Below are 12,831 nucleotides of genomic sequence, written 5' to 3' on the forward strand. Positions count from 1 at the left end.
GAGGGAAGGAGCATGATACAAATGTCAAAACAAGATTTTACAAGAAGTAGGAAGTGATGCAAAGGGTATACATAAGCAAAAGGGTAATGTCATGAAACTATATTCATGGAGAAGGGGGGCTCAAATACAATGGCATGAGGTGGATGGAATACAAGAGAAGAGAGCCGATGGAACATTCTATTTGGATTTGGGAAAACTAAGTGAGAGGGAGAGCATCAAAGGTGTAGGATGTAGACTAAGGGAGTGGTGAGGAGCATGGCTACAAGAGGCATGTTGGGTGTGTCAAATGAGAAGTATGTCCATTACAAAGAAAAGAGCCTTCTTAAATAGGAAAGGTGAGGTGGCAACCCTCCCAATATAATAATGCTACTTTTCCAAGGTTTGTCATCTTCCTAGCCCATAGTCGGCTGCACCATGAATTGCAATCGACAATAGGTGAGCTTTTTCCCTATGCTCCAAACCATAGCTTAGATCCTTTGAATTGATCCTCATTATTTTATATTTTGGATGGGTTGGCACAAAGATGCTTTGCCACCTCAATCCCTCTCCCCTAATATTTTATGTACCTTGGCCCATGGATGACTCATGATTCTTATCCTCCCAAAGTATTTATATTATTGGACCATTGACTAGCTTCCCTCTCATTGAATGTGGATGAGGTGGAGGCATGAATCATTCAAGATGCTCCTCCATCTCATCACATCTATGCATATTATAATGCACACACCTTAACCTATATGTATAGGTTAAGAGATGCTTGCCTACATGGAGGGTGGCACATGGAGCTCCTTGCCACCTCAATCATGGGGCCATGGACATGCATTATTCTATGAAACTAATGCCACACATGCATTCACACCTTTACTTATTACATTTACAAGAGTTCTTTTTTTTTGTTAATAGTGTCTCGTGATTATTTGGAGAGTGCAGAAGCACAGTAAATTACTAGCCATAGTGCTAGCCCATGATGGCCGAATCAATTTTGAGACTCTCTTGGAGTTGGCATTGCCACCATGCTGGTTAATCATGTGACCAAGCTCAAATTTTGATGAATTGAATCAAATTAATTGGAGTTCCTAAAGAGTTCAAACTTTTTAGGATTGGAGAGTGAATGAGAATTGATTATAAGGAATGAGAGACAAGAGTGTGCATAAAGTTGAGACCATATGTTTGCATGTAGACAAAGTTAGCCACACGAACCAACCAAATGGAAATAGTATTATTTAAGAGGATGCTTCTTTGTTATCTATGGCTCGGTGGTTGAAGGAAAACAAATAGAGGTGGGTGAACCAACCCCATCATTTAAAATATTTTTTTGTTTTTGGCTTGGACTTACTCTCAAAATTCGTTATAGTCCTAAACCATCTAAGTTGGAATAGTTTTTAAAAATGCTTAATTGTTTGATTGACATTTTGCATATGATTTTCCATCACACTGGGGTGGACTTATTGTAATTCTTCTAAGCCATTTGACTTGAAAGTTTTTGAAAAACTTTTAATTGATTAATTTCCCATTGATTTTAGGGTACAAATTGGCTTAGATTATTTTGAACGAACATAATGCTAAAAATTACTCATTTGAAGGAAAAGATGTGATGCATTTTTAAAAATAGAACTTGGTAATTTTATTCATTTTTTCAAAACAAATTATATAACAAGTGGGAGATTAGTCTATCCCAAGCTCAACAATGTGGACAAAAGAGCCATGGTGGTGGTCTAAAATGCCATGTATCCCATGGGCAGGGAATTGGAAAAATAGAGAACAACCCATGGGTAGAGGAAAGAAACTATTGGAGACTGGTGAAGAGTGAGTGTAATGTGTGAAAGTTTTGGAGAGTGTTTTTAAATTAAAGTTGTTAGTATATTTCATTCAAAATAAATTATACAACAGGTGGGAGAGTAAGTACTCTATCTTGAGCCTCAACGAAATGGACCATGGTGGTGATCTAAAATGCCACATCAGCCTATGGGTAGAGAAATGATAAAATAGAGACATTTCTCCCATTTACTTCCATTGACTCCTAATAGTGCAGAAACATTGTATAGGGAGTATTCCCTAGATATTTCATGGTCCACAAGGAAAACCTTGTGGTAGTTCGATGGTTGGCATTTAATAAAACCTATCAAGGAAGTTGCCAAAAGAGAATATATGTATCTTGTTATTGAAGTGGACAGTAGCATAGGAGAAATAGAATTTGACTGGGATTTTCGTTATGATATAGTCTTCAATGTCATGGATCATGACATTTGGCATGTTATATTATATCTGTATGATGAAGAATGCAGGGAAATTGAGATGCCAAATGAAGATGACTTCCCAGAGGAAGTGATATGGTTCTGTTTATGCACAGATGAGGAGTTTGATGAGTGGATTTGAACAGAAAAGTTTATAAATAAAGTGTTGCTTTCATGTATATACTCTTGGAGCTGGGTCCGTCTATTCAAAGTTTGAATTTTGGTGATAATGTTTATGTTGAAATACTTTATTATGAGGTACATGGATGTATATGGTCTGTAGTGGCTTATGTGAGAGACGAGGAATGGATGAATGTTCAGTTACCACTAGCCAATTGGAATTTAGCGGATGAATTTTGTTTTGAGCTTGTGAATGATAGTGACTCTCAAGGTTAGAGAAAGTCTAGTGCCTCCCTTGTGTGATTTAGATAATAGAAGGATCGTGCTGTAGGAGTTTCAAAGATAGAGTAGGCTCTATCACTTTTTTGCAGTCAACAGCTCCTTGTGCAATCATGGTATCAAACTCCACTTGCTGTAATCATGCAAGTCGTGTGGAAGGTGAGTATGTTATAGGGTGCTATATAGACTTATAATTATTAAAATTTTATTTCAATTCTGGCAAGATTCCAAACATTGCTTCTGCAAGGTGATTACGGCTAGACCACCCACAAGGTTAGCAAGAATGCAACACATATTTGAATGTTGTGAGGGTTTTTATAGCATCCATGAGAAGTTAATGAAGAGGATCCATCGTTTGATGAGGATGGTAGACCCTGAGTTGGGGCAAGCATGGTTCAAGTAAGAAGGAGTCAAGGTACCAATTAAAACCACAAGACTCCTTCTGGGTGTGAAAAACTTTAGTGTACTATACAAAGGAAAATGGTTTGAAGAAAAATCCCTTCAAACAACTACAAGAATCCAATACTCTTTCATTGAAGACAATTATATTGTGAACATGTGATAGTGTAAATTCATTAGGTAGATTGGAGGAAATGTGAATGTGTTTTTTCCAATCAACACATTGACGTATGAGTCACAAAATAATGGGAATGTAATGTCAATCAAAGAGCATTTTGAGCTTGTAGCTTGTCCCTTGAAGGCAAGATGCTTGACGCTACTCATTCTGTAATGGATCAAAAATTGATCATTTAATATAAACAAATAGTTATTGTAGTGTAAGGTCCCCTAAATTTTGTGTCGATGTCTCCAATGTTCATTATATGAAGTACCCACTACATCAAATGGCATGCACACCAGTGAAAAGGATTTAAAAATAATAGTGATGGTTAATTTCAATGTATATTTTCATGCTTGCACGTTGCATTAAATCTATATAAGCCAAAATAGCCAGATGCCGCATTACAGTTTCTAACTGTATGCTGCCAAAATTTCCCATGCACACAAAAGCCTCCAAAATCACTCTCAAATATCCCAACTAAAGCTAGGGATATGAATAACACAAACACGAGACCTCCAATCCAATGCTACAAGTGCAATGGACCACATAAGGCAAATGAGTGCCCACAGAAAGCGCAAGCTGGACAACCTGTTCAATGTTACAGGTGTGCAGCTCGTGTGCAGGGCCTCATTATTACAAAGATTGTCCATACAGGCACAATAATGCACCGCTAGTTACGACCGCAGTCGCTACCAATGTACCATTGTGTAGTGGTTGTGGTATAGACCATTTGTACAAAGATTGCTCAATGCGAAGAGCACCTGTTGATGTTTCAAACCCAAGAACTAAAAGTCTCAACTTGTTAGGGATTGAACGCGGACGCATTGCTCAAGTATCCCTAAACACAATTACTCGAATGCAAGCTAATGCAATCACATGAGAGTTGCATAAAAGAGGAAGAGACGGTCAAGCTGGAACATCATAGAATCTAAAACCTCAAAACAACCCAACAAGGAAGCAAGCCATCAAAGTGGGTAAGGGTGAGGATAAAGTGATAGTGCAAAGTGGTTCTAACGAGGACACATCCACTGTAGCAACCTCAGAGACCACAGGAAGCTTAGAAAGAAGATCTGGTCAAGGAAGTAAAGGAGAGGAAGGTCTAAGGGAAGAAAAAGCGAAAGAGCCAAGACCAAATACACCAAGTGGATTTCACGAGTACCCTAATCCTATCTAGGAAAAGGAAAATTTGGTTAAGGCCAAGGCTCTAGTTGAGGAATGTCAAGCAACACAGGTGGAAACTAGAGCACCGGTTGATATTAAGTTCCCACAAAATCAGAAATACCCAACCAATAGAGCACCAGTTAAAGTACCATCCATTATAGCAGAAATGAACGAAGACCGAATGTCAAATGATGAACCCTTGCTTATGGATTGTATGTTTGAAGAGGATCTGATTATGGAAAGATTGAGGCATGAGGGTCTTAACAACCTTCATGACAACATAGAGAGAGAGATGGCATTACGGTGCCACCAAGGGATGTCGCAGGACTTGCTGCATTTCTGTCCATGGAAGTCAAAATGCCAATTGCTTCATTGCTAAAGGGAAATCCAATACTATGGCATGACTTATCAGATTGGATGAACGAACACCTCGATTCAATGATGGAAGCTCAGGATGACAATTGGGCGAAGGACGAGTCAAACTTAGGAGACGATATGCCAATGGTGCCTATCAATAAGTTAGGCCAATATTTTGAAAGTGACGACTCTAATGCAGTCATTCTAATATCGTATCACCAAAGGAGGGTGGAAGCCATCCTGGATGGTGGTGCTGGAGTGAGCATAATGACCAAACAGTGTTGGGAAAAATGGGGAAGCCCGCCTATGGAGAAAACCTCATTGATAGTCAAGTTGGCTGATGGAACCACTACAAGGCCAGTGGGTGTGGTGAAGGACTTGAAGGTTAAAACCTTTGGCATCACCTACCACGTATGGTTTGTAGTTATGGACTTCAAGAATCCAATTGACTCTTATGACATCATTTTAGGAAGACCGTTCTTGAGAGCCGCAGGAGTAGTGCACGATTGGTCATCTAACACACTCTATCTCAGGAAGGATACTTCGGTAACAAAAGTGGACTTAACAACATGGAAATCTCGTCCTCTAGGTGGCAACCTATTTGCTGTTGAATTAGAAACGACCACTAGGACAACAACTGTCAATTAGTTTGAAGTGGCAAATGAGAGGATATTGGGAGGTGATGCGGACAAAACATGGTATGTATCTTTTCCTGAGCCTGAGTACTCACATAATTGGATGCATTTACTTGCAACCATTGATATACCAGAGAAAAGAGGAACTCACATGGATAAGGATGAGAGTGGCTCAGAGGGTACGATAGTTCCACTCCGCATGATCAACCTAGTCAAACACGACAAGAAGCTTAGCAGTGCACTACCAGTGAAACTGAACTTACAGCATGTTAAGCGAAGGAACGTAATACCAACTCCTTCCTACACCAAGACTAATATGGGTGACGACGGGGTAGCATATGTGGAATCTGACATTCAATGGTTAAGATATGTCCAAGCAACCATGGTCAATCACGAGTTTATGTTGAGATATCGAGCTCCACTCGTGATATGCCAGGGTGACCGTTGTGCATTTATGTCACTGACTTGTTAGCTATAGATGCAGTTGGTACACCGCCCATGAATAATAGCTGGATGATAGCTATCCTTATGTACTCTAGTTCGTGGCTTAGTTAGTGTGCCACCTTAGTTAGTTGAGTTTGGTTTGAGACCCACATATAGGGTTCTTCTATTTCTTTGTACTTGAGTTCTTTTGGCTTTCACAACTAAGAAGAGGAAAACTGTTTTCAGCCTCCACCTTTGTGTGTATTCCCCCATTGTGTATGTGAGAAAGCCACAAGTCAGACTCCTTCCTTCTCTCCCACTATCTTCACATGGTATCAGAGCCTGGTTCATGGTAAGGAGCTCAAGAAAGCAAACCAAGTTCGCAGTCTCCTAGTAAGAGGACCAGTGTTGCTTTCCGTTTTCGAGTTTGGGAGCAAATCTCTGCAGGTAGCACAGCCGGAAAGTGCAAGAGTGCATTGTCTTAGATTGAGACACCCTTCGTGGTGTGGCGAGAGGGCAGTATATGCTATGCGAGAGGGCAAATCCCTTGGTCACTGAATTTTTATGATTCGAGGCCATTTTGAGGCCCATTTTGGAGGCAAAAGTTCTCTGCACACACTGAGAAAAAGGCCCTGTTTTTGCTGTGCGACCATTGTTCTACAGGTCGGTGAAAAGTTGCCACAAAAATTACATTGTAAGCTTGTGCGCAGAGATATTGGGAGTTACAGAATCATCCTTGTTTCCTGTTGATGCAAAATCGTCACTAGGAAGTGACTGTGTGGTCAAATACCACTTTCATCAGTTTTGCAGATTTGCCCTTGTGAGGCTGAAGCTGTGTTTTTTACAGTGACAAAATATTTTGGAGTGTTCTATAATGTCATCTGATTCTCTTTCACAGATTGTTACTGAAAAGCTTGACAAGAACAACTTCTAAGCATGGAAGTTTAGAATGACGAATTTCCTTATGGGAAAAGGATATTGGGACTTCATTACAGGAAATGAAGGAGAACCAGTTCTTCCTAATGCTCCCAATCAAAAAGAAATATAAGCATTTAAACGATGGCATGAGAGAGCCAGAAAGGTTATGTACTGGCAGCCGTCTATCAGTATTTCAGATTCTATGATTGTGCATATTCAGGATGTAAGTACGCCAAAGGAGGCATGGGATACTTTGGCAAAAATGTATAGCACAAATACACAAGCCAGGAAAATGCAGCTCAAGCAGGAGTTGTACAATGTGCAGAGAGAAAGTATGAGCATCAATGACTACCACATGAAGGTGAAGAAGATTGCAGATGCACTTGCTTCCATTGGGTCGCCAGTGGAAGATGATGATTTAGTTTCTGTGACCTTGAATGGTCTAGGAAAGGATTATGCACAGTTTTGGACATCCATTTCCATCCATGAAAAATTTCATGATTTTCAGGAGTTGATTGCTCTTCTAATTTCTGAGGAGCAGAGAAATGGTGGTGCATCTTCTTCAGGAGGAACTTCAAAAGAAACTATCTTCTACTCAAATGCTGGAAGAGGTAGAGGCAGAGGTAGAGGATGCCGATCTGGAGGCCATGATAGAAATCAAAATATGTAGCAAACTCAAGAAAACCAGTCCTATGGAGGAGGATGTGGTGACTCTAGAAGTAGGGGGAGCCAAAGGGGTTGTGGTGGATGGCAAAGAGGCCAAAATGCAAACAGCAATCTTGAATGCTACTACTGTGGTAAAATGGGTCATATGGCTAATGACTGTTATAAAAAGCAGAATGACATCATGACTGGAAAATTGCAGCAAGGGAATTATGCATCTTCTAGTAGACAGGGTGACGACAGAAATGAGCATCTATTTATGGTGCAGCACATGACCAATTCTATGACAAATGCAGAAGAAAGCAACGATGTGTGGTATGTTGACTCAGGTGCATCTAACCACATGACAAGTCATGCAGAATGGATGCAGGATGCAAGGAAAATGGAAAAACCAGGATTTGTGGAGACTGGTGATGATACTGCACATCCTATTGTGCAGATTGGTAAAACTCCTTTGTCTATGCAGGATGGGAAAAAGAAATACTTGTCAGATGTATTTCATGTCCTGAATGTCACCAAGAACCTAGTTTCTGTTGGTCAAATGGTTGAGCAGGGCTTGCAGGTCAAATTTAATCCTCATGGATGCTTTGTTGAGGATATGAAAAATAAAGGTTGCTTGATAGCAAAAGGAAAGAAGAAGGGCAGGATGTTTACGTTGGATGTGGACATGCCTGAATTGAGTGCAGCAATGTTTGCACATGGGACCGGTGTAGTTGCAGATATTGATATCTAGCATAAACGCATTGGTCATGTTAATGTACAGCGACTTAAATCAATGCAAGCCCAAAATATTGTTGCAGGATTGCATAAATTCAAGGTTGCAGAAATGCATAAGGTATGTGAAGCCTGTCAATTTGGAAAACAGGCAAGGAAACCATTTCCTAGACATGTTCAAGAGAGTAAGAAGCCATTGGAATTAATCCCACTCTGATGTCTGGACTACTAAAGCTGCATCTATTGGAGGCTGTCATTATTTTGTCACTTTTATTGATGACTACAGCAAAAAAGTTTGGGTGTATTTTATGAAAAAGAAAAGTGAAGTGTTTGGGCATTTCAAAGCTTTTAAAGCTATGGTTGAAAAAGAAACAGGCCTACAAATAAATTGCCTAAGATCAGATAGAGGGGGAGAGTACCTCTCAAATGAGTTTGCAAGGTTCTTGCAGGAGCATGGCATATAGTAGCAATATTCATGCAGTCATACTCCACATCAAAATGGACTTGCAGAAAGGAAAAACAGGCATATTGGAGAGGTATCTCCTGCCATGCTCAACCAAAAAGACTTGCCAGATTTTTATTTGGCTGAAGCAATTGCTACAATAGTCTACATAATAAACAGGACTCCCACTGCAGCAATACATGGCATGACTCTAGAGGAGAGGTATACTGGTAGGAAACCAGATATTTCTCATTTGAAAATTTTTGGTTGCATTGCCTATGTTCATGTGCTAGATGAGTTGACGTCCAAGTTGGATCCAAAAGCTAAGAAGTGCATCTTTATTGGTTATTCTCTGCAGCAGAAAGGGTATAGATGCTATAACCCTTCTACTCATAAGTTTACAGCGAGCAGAGATGTTGTTTTTGATGAGATGAGCAGCTGGTATAAACCAATAAATGTGATTGATGATGTAGATGCACAAAATGGTAATGCTGCACAGAATTCACAGTAGCAATCACAAAATATTAGTGGACCTGGAGTATCCTCTAGCAATGGTTCACATTCTTCACCATGGACAAGTAGATTGAGATCAGGAGAATCTCCTCAAAGCAATACAGATAGTGGTATGCAGGTATCACGAAAAGGAAAAGAGAAGGTAGATCAGCCCATGTTTGATGTGAATGCAGGTCACTCTTATGTGGATGGTGAATCCAGTGGCTCAAAATAGAGCATTGATGATGAGTTGGGTATTCCTTCTGTTATTACACTTGGAGTAAGGAAGACCAGGGATGTTTTGAGAGCACCTGGAAGTGAGTCTATTTTGTGCAAGTCTACTAGAGCTAGGTATCCTATGGATAGGCTGAAATATGATGGATTTACAACCATTCACTATGCCTATATGGTCAAAGTGATACAGGAACCAGAACCCACTTCTTTTGAGCAAGCAATTGGCTATAAGTGGGTTTATAAAGTGAAGCACAATGGAGATGGTTCTGTGAATAGATACAAGGCAAGATTAGTTGTCAAGGGGTATGCACAAACATATGGCATTGATTATGAAGAAACATTCAGTCCGGTTGCAAGGATGGCAACCGTAAGAGCAGTCATTGCTATGGCTGCATCAAAGGGATGGTCTTTACATCAGATGGATGTAAAGAATGCCTTCTTGCATGGTGATTTGCAAGAAGAGGTCTATATGGAGCAGCCACTAGGTTATGTGCATGCTGTTCATCCTGAGTTTGTTTGTAGGTAGAAGAAAGCCTTGTATGGCTTGAAGCAAGCACCTAGAGCATGGTCTGACAAGATAGGATAGTATCTTGTCACTATTGGCTTTCAGATTTCCAAGGCAGATTTCTCACTTTATGTGAGAAAAACAGAGAAAGGTATTATGCTGCTTGTCATTTATGTTGATGATTTGATCATCACAGGTGATAGTGATGAAGATATCCTTCATGTGATTGAAGCAGAAGTTTGAGATGAAGGATTTGGGAGAGCTGTGTTATTTCTTGGGCATTGAGGTGATTAGATCACCAAGTGGGATACGACTCTTGCAGAGGTAGTATGGATTGGACATGCTGTCCAAATATGTGATGACAGGCTGTAAGCCTATTTCAGTTCCTTTGGAGCAGAATGTGAAGCTGAGTGCAGATGCAGGTGAGCTTTTGGAAGACCCTACTATGTACAGACGCATAGTAGGAAGTTTGATTTATATGACTATTACCAGGCCAGATTTGAGCTATGCTGTTAAATTGGTAAGTCAGTTTATGCAGGCTCTAAGGAAACCACATTTGGATGCGACTAGACGCATACTCAGGTATGTGAAGTCCACATTCCAGTATGGACTATTTTATGAGACTGGGGTTTAGATACAGTTGCATGGATACACTGATGCTGATTGGGCTGGTAGTATTTCTGATAGATGATCTACCAGTGGATATGTGTTCTCTTTTGGGAGTGCTGCAGTCACTTGGAGCCTCGGGGGGGTCACTCATCATATGTAACTCTATCACGTGAGTTCAACAAAAGGATATTTTTTATTTCTAAAATTTACAGAAATAAATATACATAAAGCACTATTTTAAATAGTTTTGGAAAAAAATTACAGATTTGTATAGAAAAGGGGTACATTTTATTAATGAAAAATTTTACAGATAAGGGATTTTAAATATAGGCCTTGAACGCACGTGAGAGGGTTTGTACATAGTGACCCCCCTGAGCTTGGAGCAGTAAGAAACACCCTATAGTTGCCTTGTCGAGCACAGAGGCTGAGTACAGGGGTGCAGCAATGGCTGCATGTGAGGTAGCTTGGTTGCATAAGCTACTTTATGATATGCATCAGGCCAGTTGTCATTTATTGTGACAACATGAGCAGTATACACTTGGCAAATAACCCAGTATATCATGCTAGAACAAAGCACATTGAGGTGCATTATCACTATGTGTGGGAGAAGGTTTTACTAGGTCTTATTGATCTAGTTTATGTTAGCACAGAGGATCAGGTAGCTAACATATTCATGAAGGCATTGGGCGCAGAGAAGCTGTGCAAGTTCAGAGACCTGCTTAGTGTGCAGGAATTGGGATTTAGCTCGAGGGGGAGTGTTGAGATATTGAGCTCCACTCATGATATGCCAGGATGACCGTTGTGCATTTATGTCACCGACTTGTTAGCTGCAGATGCGGTTGGTACACCGCCCATGAATAATAGCTGGATGACAGCTATCCTTATGTACTCTAGTTCGTGGCTTAGTTAGTGTGCCACCTTAGCTAGCTGAGTTTGGTTTGAGACCCACATATAGGGTTCTTCTATTTCTTTGTACTTGAGTTCTTTTGGCTAAGAAGAGGAAAACTGTTTTCAGCCTTCACCTTTGTGTGTATTCCGCCATTGTGTATGTGAGAAAGCAGCAAGTCAGACTCCTTCCTTCTCTCCCACTATCTTCACAGTTTATAGAAGATTGGGGTAGAAGGATGGAAGAGATCCTCACCCCAGTAGGATCCCTAAAGATAGAAGAGTCATCTTCAGAAGAGCGAGAACAGAAGGAGGATAGAGGGGAGGAAAGAACGTTGAAGGTCAGGAAACCCAAGGAATCCATTAAAACCTCGCCTCGGAAGCAATGCGAACCACGGCCTAAACTAGCAACGAAGAAAATGTCATCATCTAATAAGGAGCGTTGACCGTCCTTATTGGATCGAACTTTGGTTAAGTCGCTGGAAGAGGAAGATCACAAGGATGTCCCGAGACATTTCAAGTCCTATACTATTCAAGACCAAGACATATTTTCTGAGAAAGCAAAGCATATAGCAGACACATATACCGATGGAGTCTATGAAGGGCCTGCAAAAGTTAAGTCAATCTGGCTGGGCTTGGAGAGACACCTAAACCCATCTTTGTGTCGGTAGACCTCAGCAAGGAGGAAGAAAGTGACTTGATCACTTTACTTAAAGAGTATAAGGATTGTTTTGCCTAGTCTTATGAAGACATGAAGCGTGTGCCGCCAAAAGTGGTGCAACACACGATCCCCATACATGATGATGCAAAGCCAGTGCAACAACCTCGGGGGGGTCACTCATCATATGTAACCCTATCACGTGAGTTCAACAGAAGGATTTTTTTTATTTCTAAAATTTACAGAAATAAATATACATAAGGGACTATTTAAAATAGTTTTGGAAAAAATTTACAGATTTGTATAGAAAAGGGGTACATTTTATTAATGAAAATTTTTACAGATAAGGGACTTTAAATATAGGCCTTGAACGCACGTGATATAGAGGGTTTATACATAGTGACCCCCCCGAGGCAACAACGACCTTACGACATGAATCCCAAGTACGAAATGATAGTAAAAGAGGAGATTGACAAACTCCTAGATGCGGGATTCATATATGAAATTGAGCATACCGAATGGGTGTCTCCCATTGTGATCGTAACAAAGAAGAATGGTAAAATACGAGTGTGTGTTGACCTCAAAAAGGTTAATGCAACCACAGTTAGGGATCACTATCCCTTACCATTCACGGAGCATGTGCTCGAAAGGGTGGCAGGTCATGAAGCCTATAGTTTTCTAGACGGATTCTCTGGATACAACCAAGTGTCCATTGATCCCAAGGATCAGTACAAGAAAACCTTTGCCACGACATGGGGTGTATTTGCATATCGAAAGATGCCGTTTGGTTTAATGAATGCCCCAGCAACGTTTCAAAGACTCATGAGTACGGCCTTCAAAGAGTACTTGCGTATTTGTCTAGAGATCATCCTCTTTGATGTATTACAGGTCATGAATAAAAAAGAATGTGCTATCAGTTTCAGCCATTGCATGTGGCTTAGTG

The sequence above is a fragment of the Dipteris shenzhenensis genome, chromosome 23, assembly GCF_047967505.1.
Source record: "Dipteris shenzhenensis isolate YYH24624 ecotype China chromosome 23, Dip_SZ_1.0, whole genome shotgun sequence".
Lineage (NCBI taxonomy): Eukaryota > Viridiplantae > Streptophyta > Polypodiopsida > Gleicheniales > Dipteridaceae > Dipteris > Dipteris shenzhenensis.